The 18,489-nt window shown below is 46.2% G+C and overlaps 8 non-coding genes across 8 annotated transcripts; all 8 read left to right on the top strand.

The window, feature by feature from the left end:
- Nucleotides 1-898: 898 nt before the first annotated feature.
- LOC130349639 (U2 spliceosomal RNA) lies at nucleotides 899-1,089 on the top strand. Its single transcript, XR_008886920.1, has one exon. It is a non-coding gene; the product is annotated as a U2 spliceosomal RNA (small nuclear RNA).
- A 2,092-nt stretch (nucleotides 1,090-3,181) lies between these two features.
- LOC130349638 (U2 spliceosomal RNA) lies at nucleotides 3,182-3,372 on the top strand. The gene has a single exon (XR_008886919.1). It is a non-coding gene; the product is annotated as a U2 spliceosomal RNA (small nuclear RNA).
- Nucleotides 3,373-5,465: 2,093 nt separating this feature from the next.
- Nucleotides 5,466-5,656, top strand: LOC130349636 (U2 spliceosomal RNA). The gene has a single exon (XR_008886918.1). It is a non-coding gene; the product is annotated as a U2 spliceosomal RNA (small nuclear RNA).
- A 2,095-nt stretch (nucleotides 5,657-7,751) lies between these two features.
- Nucleotides 7,752-7,942, top strand: LOC130349635 (U2 spliceosomal RNA). The gene has a single exon (XR_008886917.1). It is a non-coding gene; the product is annotated as a U2 spliceosomal RNA (small nuclear RNA).
- Nucleotides 7,943-10,051: 2,109 nt separating this feature from the next.
- LOC130349634 (U2 spliceosomal RNA) lies at nucleotides 10,052-10,242 on the top strand. The gene has a single exon (XR_008886916.1). It is a non-coding gene; the product is annotated as a U2 spliceosomal RNA (small nuclear RNA).
- Nucleotides 10,243-12,352: 2,110 nt separating this feature from the next.
- Nucleotides 12,353-12,543, top strand: LOC130349682 (U2 spliceosomal RNA). Its single transcript, XR_008886959.1, has one exon. It is a non-coding gene; the product is annotated as a U2 spliceosomal RNA (small nuclear RNA).
- Nucleotides 12,544-14,652: 2,109 nt separating this feature from the next.
- LOC130349669 (U2 spliceosomal RNA) lies at nucleotides 14,653-14,843 on the top strand. Its single transcript, XR_008886948.1, has one exon. It is a non-coding gene; the product is annotated as a U2 spliceosomal RNA (small nuclear RNA).
- Nucleotides 14,844-16,934: 2,091 nt separating this feature from the next.
- On the top strand, nucleotides 16,935-17,125 carry LOC130349657 (U2 spliceosomal RNA). Its single transcript, XR_008886937.1, has one exon. It is a non-coding gene; the product is annotated as a U2 spliceosomal RNA (small nuclear RNA).
- Nucleotides 17,126-18,489: the final 1,364 nt, after the last annotated feature.

Here is an 18,489-nt window from a genome sequence, read left to right as displayed (position 1 = left end):
ATATATATATATATATATATATATATGCGCACACACACACATAGATATAAACGTATTCTCCGTTGAGATATTGCAGCCGCTGCTGTGTCCAGGCCCAGGAGCCTTAGCACTGTGCTGTGATGTCACTCAATACCACTGACATCACTAGGTGTAAACAACATCTCTCCTTTGCTGTGTATGTGACTATGGAGCTGTTTGGTGATGTCGTCTATTACGGCCTTCATAGAAGCAACAGGAGATTGTTGCATCCATCTTGAACCCTCAGAACTACAGTGCTATGATGTCACTCACTTCCACAGGCCTTGCAGAGTGTAAACAACAACAACCCAGCTTTGTTGTGTATGTAACCAAAGGGATTTGTGATGTCACCTAGAACCTTCACAGCAGCGACAGCTTTATGAGGAGCATCAGCACTGCTCTGCCTGAGCAGAACCATCACCGCCATAGGTTGTCAAATAACCCGGATTTAACCCACACAGGTAAGTCCAATGGGGTGCAGGCATGTCCTCTATGCTTACAGCTTCCCGTGGGTGTTGGTTTGATACCGTTTGGGGACAGCCAAGGAGGCATCTGCAGGCAACAAAGGTAGGTGTGTGCTTGTGTGTGTGTTTCCTATGCAGATCCTAAGCCCAGTGTCACATGCAAGTAGGAGGAGTAAGAAGGGTTCCTGGCAAATCCGGGTTATGGATTGCATTTAAAAAGGCCCCGTGGGAGTGCAATGGGCCCCTGTCTTGCTGCTTAGCAATAATGGTATGGGTTTAGGTTCTGCTGTGTGTACTGGTGGTTGACTGCCCCCCAGCCCAGAGTGTGCATGGAAAATTGTCTGGCAGCCTCCCTGACAGCAAGCAGTGATAGTGCCCATGAAGGGGACCTTGTTGGGCCCGCCCCTTTCACGGTTATCGCTTCTCGGCCTTTTGGCTAAGATCAAGTGTAGTATCTGTTCTTATCAGTTTAATATCTGATACGTCCCCTATCTGGGGACCATATATTAAATGGATTTTTGAGAACGGGGGCCGATTTCGAAGCTTGCTTCCGTCGCCCTATGCATTGACCCGATATGGCAGTATCTTCGGGTACAGTGCACCACCCCCTTACAGGGTTAAAAAGAAAGATTCCTACTTTCATTGCTACCTGCTTGCTGGCTAGCCAGCTAGCCAGCCCTGTGGGCCTTGCTGCTGCTGCAGCCAAAAAACAAAAGGTGGTGCTGCTGCTGCTTCTGCTGCTTCTGCTTCTGCTTGTGTCTGGCCCCTGTTGGAGCGTCCAGGCACAGGACTTCTGCTGCTGCTGACTAAATGGCCTCCTTAATTGGATCATTTGAGTAGCCAGCACACCTGTGCAGGTAGGGCATGACATGATAGGCAGCTGCCTTGATAGCGGGTGGGTGCTGAATGTTCCTAATTGACAAAATAAGATTAATGCTTATGAAGAAATATAAAATCTCATCCCTTCCCCAATATCGCGCCACACCCCTACCCCTTAATTCCCTGGTTGAACGTGATGGACATATGTCTTTTTTCGACCGTACTAACTATGTAACTATGTAACATAACATGGGGGGGGGGGGGGGGGGGTCTCCTGGCTGTTCACACAGGTGTGTCATTGCTGTACATTGACCATGCATTGCTTCTGTGGTATTGCAAAGGCAAAGACAAATGCTTCCAGCCATCCATTGCACTAATGGATTGGTCATCAGCTGGCTGTCTATGTCCCGCATCAATATAGACCAAAGTACAGAGGGTTAGGCTATGCTATTGTGCACCTACCTGATGCATCAGAAGGTGCGAGGCCCTTGCTAAATTCTGTGCACAGACTTTGAGATCTATGCTTTAGACTGTATCTAAACCTGCTCCAACATGGACTGACATTCTGGCCTACTTTCAGCCGATGCGACTTGTCTGTCGCTGAACAGTCGCTTTTTATGTATTCAGCACCTATGTATAATGTTGTAAAAATGCTCTAGAAGCTAAAGTCGCAGAAATGTCACACATATTTGGCCTGCAACTTTCTGTGCGACAAATTCAGACAGGAAAAATCAGTATAAATCCTTAGAAAATTATCCCCCAGTGTCTCCATCTGCTGGCGGTATTGAATAAGCATTGCTGCACTGATGGGGTATGCATTAGACGAAAAAAAAGAAGAAAAAGAAGAATAATACGCCCAGAAAAGAGGCGAAAAGGAGAAAAACGTAAAAAAACGTGAAAAAAAAGTAAGAGGAAGAGAAGGGAAAAAAAGGTGGAAATGGGTTTAAAAGTGATTTCGGCGGAGATATATATATATATATATATATATATATATATATATATATATATGCGCACACACACACATAGATATAAACGTATTCTCCGTTGAGATATTGCAGCCGCTGCTGTGTCCAGGCCCAGGAGCCTTAGCACTGTGCTGTGATGTCACTCAATACCACTGACATCACTAGGTGTAAACAACATCTCTCCTTTGCTGTGTATGTGACTATGGAGCTGTTTGGTGATGTCGTCTATTACGGCCTTCATAGAAGCAACAGGAGATTGTTGCATCCATCTTGAACCCTCAGAACTACAGTGCTATGATGTCACTCACTTCCACAGGCCTTGCAGAGTGTAAACAACAACAACCCAGCTTTGTTGTGTATGTAACCAAAGGGATTTGTGATGTCACCTAGAACCTTCACAGCAGCGACAGCTTTATGAGGAGCATCAGCACTGCTCTGCCTGAGCAGAACCATCACCGCCATAGGTTGTCAAATAACCCGGATTTAACCCACACAGGTAAGTCCAATGGGGTGCAGGCATGTCCTCTATGCTTACAGCTTCCCGTGGGTGTTGGTTTGATACCGTTTGGGGACAGCCAAGGAGGCATCTGCAGGCAACAAAGGTAGGTGTGTGCTTGTGTGTGTGTTTCCTATGCAGATCCTAAGCCCAGTGTCACATGCAAGTAGGAGGAGTAAGAAGGGTTCCTGGCAAATCCGGGTTATGGATTGCATTTAAAAAGGCCCCGTGGGAGTGCAATGGGCCCCTGTCTTGCTGCTTAGCAATAATGGTATGGGTTTAGGTTCTGCTGTGTGTACTGGTGGTTGACTGCCCCCCAGCCCAGAGTGTGCATGGAAAATTGTCTGGCAGCCTCCCTGACAGCAAGCAGTGATAGTGCCCATGAAGGGGACCTTGTTGGGCCCGCCCCTTTCACGGTTATCGCTTCTCGGCCTTTTGGCTAAGATCAAGTGTAGTATCTGTTCTTATCAGTTTAATATCTGATACGTCCCCTATCTGGGGACCATATATTAAATGGATTTTTGAGAACGGGGGCCGATTTCGAAGCTTGCTTCCGTCGCCCTATGCATTGACCCGATATGGCAGTATCTTCGGGTACAGTGCACCACCCCCTTACAGGGTTAAAAAGAAAGATTCCTACTTTCATTGCTACCTGCTTGCTGGCTAGCCAGCTAGCCAGCCCTGTGGGCCTTGCTGCTGCTGCAGCCAAAAAACAAAAGGTGGTGCTGCTGCTGCTTCTGCTGCTTCTGCTTCTGCTTGTGTCTGGCCCCTGTTGGAGCGTCCAGGCACAGGACTTCTGCTGCTGCTGACTAAATGGCCTCCTTAATTGGATCATTTGAGTAGCCAGCACACCTGTGCAGGTAGGGCATGACATGATAGGCAGCTGCCTTGATAGCGGGTGGGTGCTGAATGTTCCTAATTGACAAAATAAGATTAATGCTTATGAAGAAATATAAAATCTCATCCCTTCCCCAATATCGCGCCACACCCCTACCCCTTAATTCCCTGGTTGAACGTGATGGACATATGTCTTTTTTCGACCGTACTAACTATGTAACTATGTAACATAACATGGGGGGGGGGGGGGGGGGGGGTCTCCTGGCTGTTCACACAGGTGTGTCATTGCTGTACATTGACCATGCATTGCTTCTGTGGTATTGCAAAGGCAAAGACAAATGCTTCCAGCCATCCATTGCACTAATGGATTGGTCATCAGCTGGCTGTCTATGTCCCGCATCAATATAGACCAAAGTACAGAGGGTTAGGCTATGCTATTGTGCACCTACCTGATGCATCAGAAGGTGCGAGGCCCTTGCTAAATTCTGTGCACAGACTTTGAGATCTATGCTTTAGACTGTATCTAAACCTGCTCCAACATGGACTGACATTCTGGCCTACTTTCAGCCGATGCGACTTGTCTGTCGCTGAACAGTCGCTTTTTATGTATTCAGCACCTATGTATAATGTTGTAAAAATGCTCTAGAAGCTAAAGTCGCAGAAATGTCACACATATTTGGCCTGCAACTTTCTGTGCGACAAATTCAGACAGGAAAAATCAGTATAAATCCTTAGAAAATTATCCCCCAGTGTCTCCATCTGCTGGCGGTATTGAATAAGCATTGCTGCACTGATGGGGTATGCATTAGACGAAAAAAAAGAAGAATAATACGCCCAGAAAAGAGGCGAAAAGGAGAAAAACGTAAAAAAACGTGAAAAAAAAGTAAGAGGAAGAGAAGGGAAAAAAAGGTGGAAATGGGTTTAAAAGTGATTTCGGCGGAGAAATATATATATATATATATATATATATATATATATATATATATATATATATGCGCACACACACACATAGATATAAACGTATTCTCCGTTGAGATATTGCAGCCGCTGCTGTGTCCAGGCCCAGGAGCCTTAGCACTGTGCTGTGATGTCACTCAATACCACTGACATCACTAGGTGTAAACAACATCTCTCCTTTGCTGTGTATGTGACTATGGAGCTGTTTGGTGATGTCGTCTATTACGGCCTTCATAGAAGCAACAGGAGATTGTTGCATCCATCTTGAACCCTCAGAACTACAGTGCTATGATGTCACTCACTTCCACAGGCCTTGCAGAGTGTAAACAACAACAACCCAGCTTTGTTGTGTATGTAACCAAAGGGATTTGTGATGTCACCTAGAACCTTCACAGCAGCGACAGCTTTATGAGGAGCATCAGCACTGCTCTGCCTGAGCAGAACCATCACCGCCATAGGTTGTCAAATAACCCGGATTTAACCCACACAGGTAAGTCCAATGGGGTGCAGGCATGTCCTCTATGCTTACAGCTTCCCGTGGGTGTTGGTTTGATACCGTTTGGGGACAGCCAAGGAGGCATCTGCAGGCAACAAAGGTAGGTGTGTGCTTGTGTGTGTGTTTCCTATGCAGATCCTAAGCCCAGTGTCACATGCAAGTAGGAGGAGTAAGAAGGGTTCCTGGCAAATCCGGGTTATGGATTGCATTTAAAAAGGCCCCGTGGGAGTGCAATGGGCCCCTGTCTTGCTGCTTAGCAATAATGGTACGGGTTTAGGTTCTGCTGTGTGTACTGGTGGTTGACTGCCCCCCAGCCCAGAGTGTGCATGGAAAATTGTCTGGCAGCCTCCCTGACAGCAAGCAGTGATAGTGCCCATGAAGGGGACCTTGTTGGGCCCGCCCCTTTCATGGTTATCGCTTCTCGGCCTTTTGGCTAAGATCAAGTGTAGTATCTGTTCTTATCAGTTTAATATCTGATACGTCCCCTATCTGGGGACCATATATTAAATGGATTTTTGAGAACGGGGGCCGATTTCGAAGCTTGCTTCCGTCGCCCTATGCATTGACCCGATATGGCAGTATCTTCGGGTACAGTGCACCACCCCCTTACAGGGTTAAAAAGAAAGATTCCTACTTTCATTGCTACCTGCTTGCTGGCTAGCCAGCTAGCCAGCCCTGTGGGCCTTGCTGCTGCTGCAGCCAAAAAACAAAAGGTGGTGCTGCTGCTGCTTCTGCTGCTTCTGCTTCTGCTTGTGTCTGGCCCCTGTTGGAGCGTCCAGGCACAGGACTTCTGCTGCTGCTGACTAAATGGCCTCCTTAATTGGATCATTTGAGTAGCCAGCACACCTGTGCAGGTAGGGCATGACATGATAGGCAGCTGCCTTGATAGCGGGTGGGTGCTGAATGTTCCTAATTGACAAAATAAGATTAATGCTTATGAAGAAATATAAAATCTCATCCCTTCCCCAATATCGCGCCACACCCCTACCCCTTAATTCCCTGGTTGAACGTGATGGACATATGTCTTTTTTCGACCGTACTAACTATGTAACTATGTAACATAACATGGGGGGGGGGTCTCCTGGCTGTTCACACAGGTGTGTCATTGCTGTACATTGACCATGCATTGCTTCTGTGGTATTGCAAAGGCAAAGACAAATGCTTCCAGCCATCCATTGCACTAATGGATTGGTCATCAGCTGGCTGTCTATGTCCCGCATCAATATAGACCAAAGTACAGAGGGTTAGGCTATGCTATTGTGCACCTACCTGATGCATCAGAAGGTGCGAGGCCCTTGCTAAATTCTGTGCACAGACTTTGAGATCTATGCTTTAGACTGTATCTAAACCTGCTCCAACATGGACTGACATTCTGGCCTACTTTCAGCCGATGCGACTTGTCTGTCGCTGAACAGTCGCTTTTTATGTATTCAGCACCTATGTATAATGTTGTAAAAATGCTCTAGAAGCTAAAGTCGCAGAAATGTCACACATATTTGGCCTGCAACTTTCTGTGCGACAAATTCAGACAGGAAAAATCAGTATAAATCCTTAGAAAATTATCCCCCAGTGTCTCCATCTGCTGGCGGTATTGAATAAGCATTGCTGCACTGATGGGGTATGCATTAGACGAAAAAAAAGAAGAAAAAGAAGAATAATACGCCCAGAAAAGAGGCGAAAAGGAGAAAAACGTAAAAAAACGTGAAAAAAAAGTAAGAGGAAGAGAAGGGAAAAAAAGGTGGAAATGGGTTTAAAAGTGATTTCGGCGGAGAAATATATATATATATATATATATATATATATATATATATATATATATATATATATGCGCACACACACACATAGATATAAACGTATTCTCCGTTGAGATATTGCAGCCGCTGCTGTGTCCAGGCCCAGGAGCCTTAGCACTGTGCTGTGATGTCACTCAATACCACTGACATCACTAGGTGTAAACAACATCTCTCCTTTGCTGTGTATGTGACTATGGAGCTGTTTGGTGATGTCGTCTATTACGGCCTTCATAGAAGCAACAGGAGATTGTTGCATCCATCTTGAACCCTCAGAACTACAGTGCTATGATGTCACTCACTTCCACAGGCCTTGCAGAGTGTAAACAACAACAACCCAGCTTTGTTGTGTATGTAACCAAAGGGATTTGTGATGTCACCTAGAACCTTCACAGCAGCGACAGCTTTATGAGGAGCATCAGCACTGCTCTGCCTGAGCAGAACCATCACCGCCATAGGTTGTCAAATAACCCGGATTTAACCCACACAGGTAAGTCCAATGGGGTGCAGGCATGTCCTCTATGCTTACAGCTTCCCGTGGGTGTTGGTTTGATACCGTTTGGGGACAGCCAAGGAGGCATCTGCAGGCAACAAAGGTAGGTGTGTGCTTGTGTGTGTGTTTCCTATGCAGATCCTAAGCCCAGTGTCACATGCAAGTAGGAGGAGTAAGAAGGGTTCCTGGCAAATCCGGGTTATGGATTGCATTTAAAAAGGCCCCGTGGGAGTGCAATGGGCCCCTGTCTTGCTGCTTAGCAATAATGGTATGGGTTTAGGTTCTGCTGTGTGTACTGGTGGTTGACTGCCCCCCAGCCCAGAGTGTGCATGGAAAATTGTCTGGCAGCCTCCCTGACAGCAAGCAGTGATAGTGCCCATGAAGGGGACCTTGTTGGGCCCGCCCCTTTCACGGTTATCGCTTCTCGGCCTTTTGGCTAAGATCAAGTGTAGTATCTGTTCTTATCAGTTTAATATCTGATACGTCCCCTATCTGGGGACCATATATTAAATGGATTTTTGAGAACGGGGGCCGATTTCGAAGCTTGCTTCCGTCGCCCTATGCATTGACCCGATATGGCAGTATCTTCGGGTACAGTGCACCACCCCCTTACAGGGTTAAAAAGAAAGATTCCTACTTTCATTGCTACCTGCTTGCTGGCTAGCCAGCTAGCCAGCCCTGTGGGCCTTGCTGCTGCTGCAGCCAAAAAACAAAAGGTGGTGCTGCTGCTGCTTCTGCTGCTGCTGCTTCTGCTGCTTCTGCTTCTGCTTGTGTCTGGCCCCTGTTGGAGCGTCCAGGCACAGGACTTCTGCTGCTGCTGACTAAATGGCCTCCTTAATTGGATCATTTGAGTAGCCAGCACACCTGTGCAGGTAGGGCATGACATGATAGGCAGCTGCCTTGATAGCGGGTGGGTGCTGAATGTTCCTAATTGACAAAATAAGATTAATGCTTATGAAGAAATATAAAATCTCATCCCTTCCCCAATATCGCGCCACACCCCTACCCCTTAATTCCCTGGTTGAACGTGATGGACATATGTCTTTTTTCGACCGTACTAACTATGTAACTATGTAACATAACATGGGGGGGGGGTCTCCTGGCTGTTCACACAGGTGTGTCATTGCTGTACATTGACCATGCATTGCTTCTGTGGTATTGCAAAGGCAAAGACAAATGCTTCCAGCCATCCATTGCACTAATGGATTGGTCATCAGCTGGCTGTCTATGTGCCGCATCAATATAGACCAAAGTACAGAGGGTTAGGCTATGCTATTGTGCACCTACCTGATGCATCAGAAGGTGCGAGGCCCTTGCTAAATTCTGTGCACAGACTTTGAGATCTATGCTTTAGACTGTATCTAAACCTGCTCCAACATGGACTGACATTCTGGCCTACTTTCAGCCGATGCGACTTGTCTGTCGCTGAACAGTCGCTTTTTATGTATTCAGCACCTATGTATAATGTTGTAAAAATGCTCTAGAAGCTAAAGTCGCAGAAATGTCACACATATTTGGCCTGCAACTTTCTGTGCGACAAATTCAGACAGGAAAAATCAGTATAAATCCTTAGAAAATTATCCCCCAGTGTCTCCATCTGCTGGCGGTATTGAATAAGCATTGCTGCACTGATGGGGTATGCATTAGACGAAAAAAAAGAAGAAAAAGAAGAATAATACGCCCAGAAAAGAGGCGAAAAGGAGAAAAACGTAAAAAAACGTGAAAAAAAAGTAAGAGGAAGAGAAGGGAAAAAAAGGTGGAAATGGGTTTAAAAGTGATTTCGGCGGAGAATATATATATATATATATATATATATATATATATATATATATATATATATATATGCGCACACACACACATAGATATAAACGTATTCTCCGTTGAGATATTGCAGCCGCTGCTGTGTCCAGGCCCAGGAGCCTTAGCACTGTGCTGTGATGTCACTCAATACCACTGACATCACTAGGTGTAAACAACATCTCTCCTTTGCTGTGTATGTGACTATGGAGCTGTTTGGTGATGTCGTCTATTACGGCCTTCATAGAAGCAACAGGAGATTGTTGCATCCATCTTGAACCCTCAGAACTACAGTGCTATGATGTCACTCACTTCCACAGGCCTTGCAGAGTGTAAACAACAACAACCCAGCTTTGTTGTGTATGTAACCAAAGGGATTTGTGATGTCACCTAGAACCTTCACAGCAGCGACAGCTTTATGAGGAGCATCAGCACTGCTCTGCCTGAGCAGAACCATCACCGCCATAGGTTGTCAAATAACCCGGATTTAACCCACACAGGTAAGTCCAATGGGGTGCAGGCATGTCCTCTATGCTTACAGCTTCCCGTGGGTGTTGGTTTGATACCGTTTGGGGACAGCCAAGGAGGCATCTGCAGGCAACAAAGGTAGGTGTGTGCTTGTGTGTGTGTTTCCTATGCAGATCCTAAGCCCAGTGTCACATGCAAGTAGGAGGAGTAAGAAGGGTTCCTGGCAAATCCGGGTTATGGATTGCATTTAAAAAGGCCCCGTGGGAGTGCAATGGGCCCCTGTCTTGCTGCTTAGCAATAATGGTATGGGTTTAGGTTCTGCTGTGTGTACTGGTGGTTGACTGCCCCCCAGCCCAGAGTGTGCATGGAAAATTGTCTGGCAGCCTCCCTGACAGCAAGCAGTGATAGTGCCCATGAAGGGGACCTTGTTGGGCCCGCCCCTTTCACGGTTATCGCTTCTCGGCCTTTTGGCTAAGATCAAGTGTAGTATCTGTTCTTATCAGTTTAATATCTGATACGTCCCCTATCTGGGGACCATATATTAAATGGATTTTTGAGAACGGGGGCCGATTTCGAAGCTTGCTTCCGTCGCCCTATGCATTGACCCGATATGGCAGTATCTTCGGGTACAGTGCACCACCCCCTTACAGGGTTAAAAAGAAAGATTCCTACTTTCATTGCTACCTGCTTGCTGGCTAGCCAGCTAGCCAGCCCTGTGGGCCTTGCTGCTGCTGCAGCCAAAAAACAAAAGGTGGTGCTGCTGCTGCTTCTGCTGCTGCTGCTTCTGCTGCTTCTGCTTCTGCTTGTGTCTGGCCCCTGTTGGAGCGTCCAGGCACAGGACTTCTGCTGCTGCTGACTAAATGGCCTCCTTAATTGGATCATTTGAGTAGCCAGCACACCTGTGCAGGTAGGGCATGACATGATAGGCAGCTGCCTTGATAGCGGGTGGGTGCTGAATGTTCCTAATTGACAAAATAAGATTAATGCTTATGAAGAAATATAAAATCTCATCCCTTCCCCAATATCGCGCCACACCCCTACCCCTTAATTCCCTGGTTGAACGTGATGGACATATGTCTTTTTTCGACCGTACTAACTATGTAACTATGTAACATAACATGGGGGGGGGGGGGGGGTCTCCTGGCTGTTCACACAGGTGTGTCATTGCTGTACATTGACCATGCATTGCTTCTGTGGTATTGCAAAGGCAAAGACAAATGCTTCCAGCCATCCATTGCACTAATGGATTGGTCATCAGCTGGCTGTCTATGTCCCGCATCAATATAGACCAAAGTACAGAGGGTTAGGCTATGCTATTGTGCACCTACCTGATGCATCAGAAGGTGCGAGGCCCTTGCTAAATTCTGTGCACAGACTTTGAGATCTATGCTTTAGACTGTATCTAAACCTGCTCCAACATGGACTGACATTCTGGCCTACTTTCAGCCGATGCGACTTGTCTGTCGCTGAACAGTCGCTTTTTATGTATTCAGCACCTATGTATAATGTTGTAAAAATGCTCTAGAAGCTAAAGTCGCAGAAATGTCACACATATTTGGCCTGCAACTTTCTGTGCGACAAATTCAGACAGGAAAAATCAGTATAAATCCTTAGAAAATTATCCCCCAGTGTCTCCATCTGCTGGCGGTATTGAATAAGCATTGCTGCACTGATGGGGTATGCATTAGACGAAAAAAAAGAAGAAAAAGAAGAATAATACGCCCAGAAAAGAGGCGAAAAGGAGAAAAACGTAAAAAAACGTGAAAAAAAAGTAAGAGGAAGAGAAGGGAAAAAAAGGTGGAAATGGGTTTAAAAGTGATTTCGGCGGAGAAATATATATATATATATATATATATATATATATATATATATATATATATGCGCACACACACACATAGATATAAACGTATTCTCCGTTGAGATATTGCAGCCGCTGCTGTGTCCAGGCCCAGGAGCCTTAGCACTGTGCTGTGATGTCACTCAATACCACTGACATCACTAGGTGTAAACAACATCTCTCCTTTGCTGTGTATGTGACTATGGAGCTGTTTGGTGATGTCGTCTATTACGGCCTTCATAGAAGCAACAGGAGATTGTTGCATCCATCTTGAACCCTCAGAACTACAGTGCTATGATGTCACTCACTTCCACAGGCCTTGCAGAGTGTAAACAACAACAACCCAGCTTTGTTGTGTATGTAACCAAAGGGATTTGTGATGTCACCTAGAACCTTCACAGCAGCGACAGCTTTATGAGGAGCATCAGCACTGCTCTGCCTGAGCAGAACCATCACCGCCATAGGTTGTCAAATAACCCGGATTTAACCCACACAGGTAAGTCCAATGGGGTGCAGGCATGTCCTCTATGCTTACAGCTTCCCGTGGGTGTTGGTTTGATACCGTTTGGGGACAGCCAAGGAGGCATCTGCAGGCAACAAAGGTAGGTGTGTGCTTGTGTGTGTGTTTCCTATGCAGATCCTAAGCCCAGTGTCACATGCAAGTAGGAGGAGTAAGAAGGGTTCCTGGCAAATCCGGGTTATGGATTGCATTTAAAAAGGCCCCGTGGGAGTGCAATGGGCCCCTGTCTTGCTGCTTAGCAATAATGGTATGGGTTTAGGTTCTGCTGTGTGTACTGGTGGTTGACTGCCCCCCAGCCCAGAGTGTGCATGGAAAATTGTCTGGCAGCCTCCCTGACAGCAAGCAGTGATAGTGCCCATGAAGGGGACCTTGTTGGGCCCGCCCCTTTCACGGTTATCGCTTCTCGGCCTTTTGGCTAAGATCAAGTGTAGTATCTGTTCTTATCAGTTTAATATCTGATACGTCCCCTATCTGGGGACCATATATTAAATGGATTTTTGAGAACGGGGGCCGATTTCGAAGCTTGCTTCCGTCGCCCTATGCATTGACCCGATATGGCAGTATCTTCGGGTACAGTGCACCACCCCCTTACAGGGTTAAAAAGAAAGATTCCTACTTTCATTGCTACCTGCTTGCTGGCTAGCCAGCTAGCCAGCCCTGTGGGCCTTGCTGCTGCTGCAGCCAAAAAACAAAAGGTGGTGCTGCTGCTGCTTCTGCTGCTGCTGCTTCTGCTGCTTCTGCTTCTGCTTGTGTCTGGCCCCTGTTGGAGCGTCCAGGCACAGGACTTCTGCTGCTGCTGACTAAATGGCCTCCTTAATTGGATCATTTGAGTAGCCAGCACACCTGTGCAGGTAGGGCATGACATGATAGGCAGCTGCCTTGATAGCGGGTGGGTGCTGAATGTTCCTAATTGACAAAATAAGATTAATGCTTATGAAGAAATATAAAATCTCATCCCTTCCCCAATATCGCGCCACACCCCTACCCCTTAATTCCCTGGTTGAACGTGATGGACATATGTCTTTTTTCGACCGTACTAACTATGTAACTATGTAACATAACATGGGGGGGGGGGGGGGGGGTCTCCTGGCTGTTCACACAGGTGTGTCATTGCTGTACATTGACCATGCATTGCTTCTGTGGTATTGCAAAGGCAAAGACAAATGCTTCCAGCCATCCATTGCACTAATGGATTGGTCATCAGCTGGCTGTCTATGTCCCGCATCAATATAGACCAAAGTACAGAGGGTTAGGCTATGCTATTGTGCACCTACCTGATGCATCAGAAGGTGCGAGGCCCTTGCTAAATTCTGTGCACAGACTTTGAGATCTATGCTTTAGACTGTATCTAAACCTGCTCCAACATGGACTGACATTCTGGCCTACTTTCAGCCGATGCGACTTGTCTGTCGCTGAACAGTCGCTTTTTATGTATTCAGCACCTATGTATAATGTTGTAAAAATGCTCTAGAAGCTAAAGTCGCAGAAATGTCACACATATTTGGCCTGCAACTTTCTGTGCGACAAATTCAGACAGGAAAAATCAGTATAAATCCTTAGAAAATTATCCCCCAGTGTCTCCATCTGCTGGCGGTATTGAATAAGCATTGCTGCACTGATGGGGTATGCATTAGACGAAAAAAAAGAAGAAAAAGAAGAATAATACGCCCAGAAAAGAGGCGAAAAGGAGAAAAACGTAAAAAAACGTGAAAAAAAAGTAAGAGGAAGAGAAGGGAAAAAAAGGTGGAAATGGGTTTAAAAGTGATTTCGGCGGAGAATATATATATATATATATATATATATATATATATATATATATATATGCGCACACACACACATAGATATAAACGTATTCTCCGTTGAGATATTGCAGCCGCTGCTGTGTCCAGGCCCAGGAGCCTTAGCACTGTGCTGTGATGTCACTCAATACCACTGACATCACTAGGTGTAAACAACATCTCTCCTTTGCTGTGTATGTGACTATGGAGCTGTTTGGTGATGTCGTCTATTACGGCCTTCATAGAAGCAACAGGAGATTGTTGCATCCATCTTGAACCCTCAGAACTACAGTGCTATGATGTCACTCACTTCCACAGGCCTTGCAGAGTGTAAACAACAACAACCCAGCTTTGTTGTGTATGTAACCAAAGGGATTTGTGATGTCACCTAGAACCTTCACAGCAGCGACAGCTTTATGAGGAGCATCAGCACTGCTCTGCCTGAGCAGAACCATCACCGCCATAGGTTGTCAAATAACCCGGATTTAACCCACACAGGTAAGTCCAATGGGGTGCAGGCATGTCCTCTATGCTTACAGCTTCCCGTGGGTGTTGGTTTGATACCGTTTGGGGACAGCCAAGGAGGCATCTGCAGGCAACAAAGGTAGGTGTGTGCTTGTGTGTGTGTTTCCTATGCAGATCCTAAGCCCAGTGTCACATGCAAGTAGGAGGAGTAAGAAGGGTTCCTGGCAAATCCGGGTTATGGATTGCATTTAAAAAGGCCCCGTGGGAGTGCAATGGGCCCCTGTCTTGCTGCTTAGCAATAATGGTATGGGTTTAGGTTCTGCTGTGTGTACTGGTGGTTGACTGCCCCCCAGCCCAGAGTGTGCATGGAAAATTGTCTGGCAGCCTCCCTGACAGCAAGCAGTGATAGTGCCCATGAAGGGGACCTTGTTGGGCCCGCCCCTTTCACGGTTATCGCTTCTCGGCCTTTTGGCTAAGATCAAGTGTAGTATCTGTTCTTATCAGTTTAATATCTGATACGTCCCCTATCTGGGGACCATATATTAAATGGATTTTTGAGAACGGGGGCCGATTTCGAAGCTTGCTTCCGTCGCCCTATGCATTGACCCGATATGGCAGTATCTTCGGGTACAGTGCACCACCCCCTTACAGGGTTAAAAAGAAAGATTCCTACTTTCATTGCTACCTGCTTGCTGGCTAGCCAGCTAGCCAGCCCTGTGGGCCTTGCTGCTGCTGCAGCCAAAAAACAAAAGGTGGTGCTGCTGCTGCTTCTGCTGCTTCTGCTTCTGCTTGTGTCTGGCCCCTGTTGGAGCGTCCAGGCACAGGACTTCTGCTGCTGCTGACTAAATGGCCTCCTTAATTGGATCATTTGAGTAGCCAGCACACCTGTGCAGGTAGGGCATGACATGATAGGCAGCTGCCTTGATAGCGGGTGGGTGCTGAATGTTCCTAATTGACAAAATAAGATTAATGCTTATGAAGAAATATAAAATCTCATCCCTTCCCCAATATCGCGCCACACCCCTACCCCTTAATTCCCTGGTTGAACGTGATGGACATATGTCTTTTTTCGACCGTACTAACTATGTAACTATGTAACATAACATGGGGGGGGGGGGGGGGGGTCTCCTGGCTGTTCACACAGGTGTGTCATTGCTGTACATTGACCATGCATTGCTTCTGTGGTATTGCAAAGGCAAAGACAAATGCTTCCAGCCATCCATTGCACTAATGGATTGGTCATCAGCTGGCTGTCTATGTCCCGCATCAATATAGACCAAAGTACAGAGGGTTAGGCTATGCTATTGTGCACCTACCTGATGCATCAGAAGGTGCGAGGCCCTTGCTAAATTCTGTGCACAGACTTTGAGATCTATGCTTTAGACTGTATCTAAACCTGCTCCAACATGGACTGACATTCTGGCCTACTTTCAGCCGATGCGACTTGTCTGTCGCTGAACAGTCGCTTTTTATGTATTCAGCACCTATGTATAATGTTGTAAAAATGCTCTAGAAGCTAAAGTCGCAGAAATGTCACACATATTTGGCCTGCAACTTTCTGTGCGACAAATTCAGACAGGAAAAATCAGTATAAATCCTTAGAAAATTATCCCCCAGTGTCTCCATCTGCTGGCGGTATTGAATAAGCATTGCTGCACTGATGGGGTATGCATTAGACGAAAAAAAAGAAGAAAAAGAAGAATAATACGCCCAGAAAAGAGGCGAAAAGGAGAAAAACGTAAAAAAACGTGAAAAAAAAGTAAGAGGAAGAGAAGGGAAAAAAAGGTGGAAATGGGTTTAAAAGTGATTTCGGCGGAGAAATATATATATATATATATATATATATATATATATATATATATGCGCACACACACACATAGATATAAACGTATTCTCCGTTGAGATATTGCAGCCGCTGCTGTGTCCAGGCCCAGGAGCCTTAGCACTGTGCTGTGATGTCACTCAATACCACTGACATCACTAGGTGTAAACAACATCTCTCCTTTGCTGTGTATGTGACTATGGAGCTGTTTGGTGATGTCGTCTATTACGGCCTTCATAGAAGCAACAGGAGATTGTTGCATCCATCTTGAACCCTCAGAACTACAGTGCTATGATGTCACTCACTTCCACAGGCCTTGCAGAGTGTAAACAACAACAACCCAGCTTTGTTGTGTATGTAACCAAAGGGATTTGTGATGTCACCTAGAACCTTCACAGCAGCGACAGCTTTATGAGGAGCATCAGCACTGCTCTGCCTGAGCAGAACCATCACCGCCATAGGTTGTCAAATAACCCGGATTTAACCCACACAGGTAAGTCCAATGGGGTGCAGGCATGTCCTCTATGCTTACAGCTTCCCGTGGGTGTTGGTTTGATACCGTTTGGGGACAGCCAAGGAGGCATCTGCAGGCAACAAAGGTAGGTGTGTGCTTGTGTGTGTGTTTCCTATGCAGATCCTAAGCCCAGTGTCACATGCAAGTAGGAGGAGTAAGAAGGGTTCCTGGCAAATCCGGGTTATGGATTGCATTTAAAAAGGCCCCGTGGGAGTGCAATGGGCCCCTGTCTTGCTGCTTAGCAATAATGGTATGGGTTTAGGTTCTGCTGTGTGTACTGGTGGTTGACTGCCCCCCAGCCCAGAGTGTGCATGGAAAATTGTCTGGCAGCCTCCCTGACAGCAAGCAGTGATAGTGCCCATGAAGGGGACCTTGTTGGGCCCGCCCCTTTCACGGTTATCGCTTCTCGGCCTTTTGGCTAAGATCAAGTGTAGTATCTGTTCTTATCAGTTTAATATCTGATACGTCCCCTATCTGGGGACCATATATTAAATGGATTTTTGAGAACGGGGGCCGATTTCGAAGCTTGCTTCCGTCGCCCTATGCATTGACCCGATATGGCAGTATCTTCGGGTACAGTGCACCACCCCCTTACAGGGTTAAAAAGAAAGATTCCTACTTTCATTGCTACCTGCTTGCTGGCTAGCCAGCTAGCCAGCCCTGTGGGCCTTGCTGCTGCTGCAGCCAAAAAACAAAAGGTGGTGCTGCTGCTGCTTCTGCTGCTTCTGCTTCTGCTTGTGTCTGGCCCCTGTTGGAGCGTCCAGGCACAGGACTTCTGCTGCTGCTGACTAAATGGCCTCCTTAATTGGATCATTTGAGTAGCCAGCACACCTGTGCAGGTAGGGCATGACATGATAGGCAGCTGCCTTGATAGCGGGTGGGTGCTGAATGTTCCTAATTGACAAAATAAGATTAATGCTTATGAAGAAATATAAAATCTCATCCCTTCCCCAATATCGCGCCACACCCCTACCCCTTAATTCCCTGGTTGAACGTGATGGACATATGTCTTTTTTCGACCGTACTAACTATGTAACTATGTAACATAACATGGGGGGGGGGGGGGTCTCCTGGCTGTTCACACAGGTGTGTCATTGCTGTACATTGACCATGCATTGCTTCTGTGGTATTGCAAAGGCAAAGACAAATGCTTCCAGCCATCCATTGCACTAATGGATTGGTCATCAGCTGGCTGTCTATGTCCCGCATCAATATAGACCAAAGTACAGAGGGTTAGGCTATGCTATTGTGCACCTACCTGATGCATCAGAAGGTGCGAGGCCCTTGCTAAATTCTGTGCACAGACTTTGAGATCTATGCTTTAGACTGTATCTAAACCTGCTCCAACATGGACTGACATTCTGGCCTACTTTCAGCCGATGCGACTTGTCTGTCGCTGAACAGTCGCTTTTTATGTATTCAGCACCTATGTATAATGTTGTAAAAATGCTCTAGAAGCTAAAGTCGCAGAAATGTCACACATATTTGGCCTGCAACTTTCTGTGCGACAAATTCAGACAGGAAAAATCAGTATAAATCCTTAGAAAATTATCCCCCAGTGTCTCCATCTGCTGGCGGTATTGAATAAGCATTGCTGCACTGATGGGGTATGCATTAGACGAAAAAAAAGAAGAAAAAGAAGAATAATACGCCCAGAAAAGAGGCGAAAAGGAGAAAAACGTAAAAAAACGTGAAAAAAAAGTAAGAGGAAGAGAAGGGAAAAAAAGGTGGAAATGGGTTTAAAAGTGATTTCGGCGGAGATATATATATATATATATATATATATATATATATATATATATATATATGCGCACACACACACATAGATATAAACGTATTCTCCGTTGAGATATTGCAGCCGCTGCTGTGTCCAGGCCCAGGAGCCTTAGCACTGTGCTGTGATGTCACTCAATACCACTGACATCACTAGGTGTAAACAACATCTCTCCTTTG

This window comes from Hyla sarda, unplaced genomic scaffold, assembly GCF_029499605.1.
Source record: "Hyla sarda isolate aHylSar1 unplaced genomic scaffold, aHylSar1.hap1 scaffold_920, whole genome shotgun sequence".
NCBI lineage: Eukaryota > Metazoa > Chordata > Amphibia > Anura > Hylidae > Hyla > Hyla sarda.
Note: the sequence above shows the minus strand (reverse complement) of the source record. Positions and strands in the feature narration are given on the sequence as shown.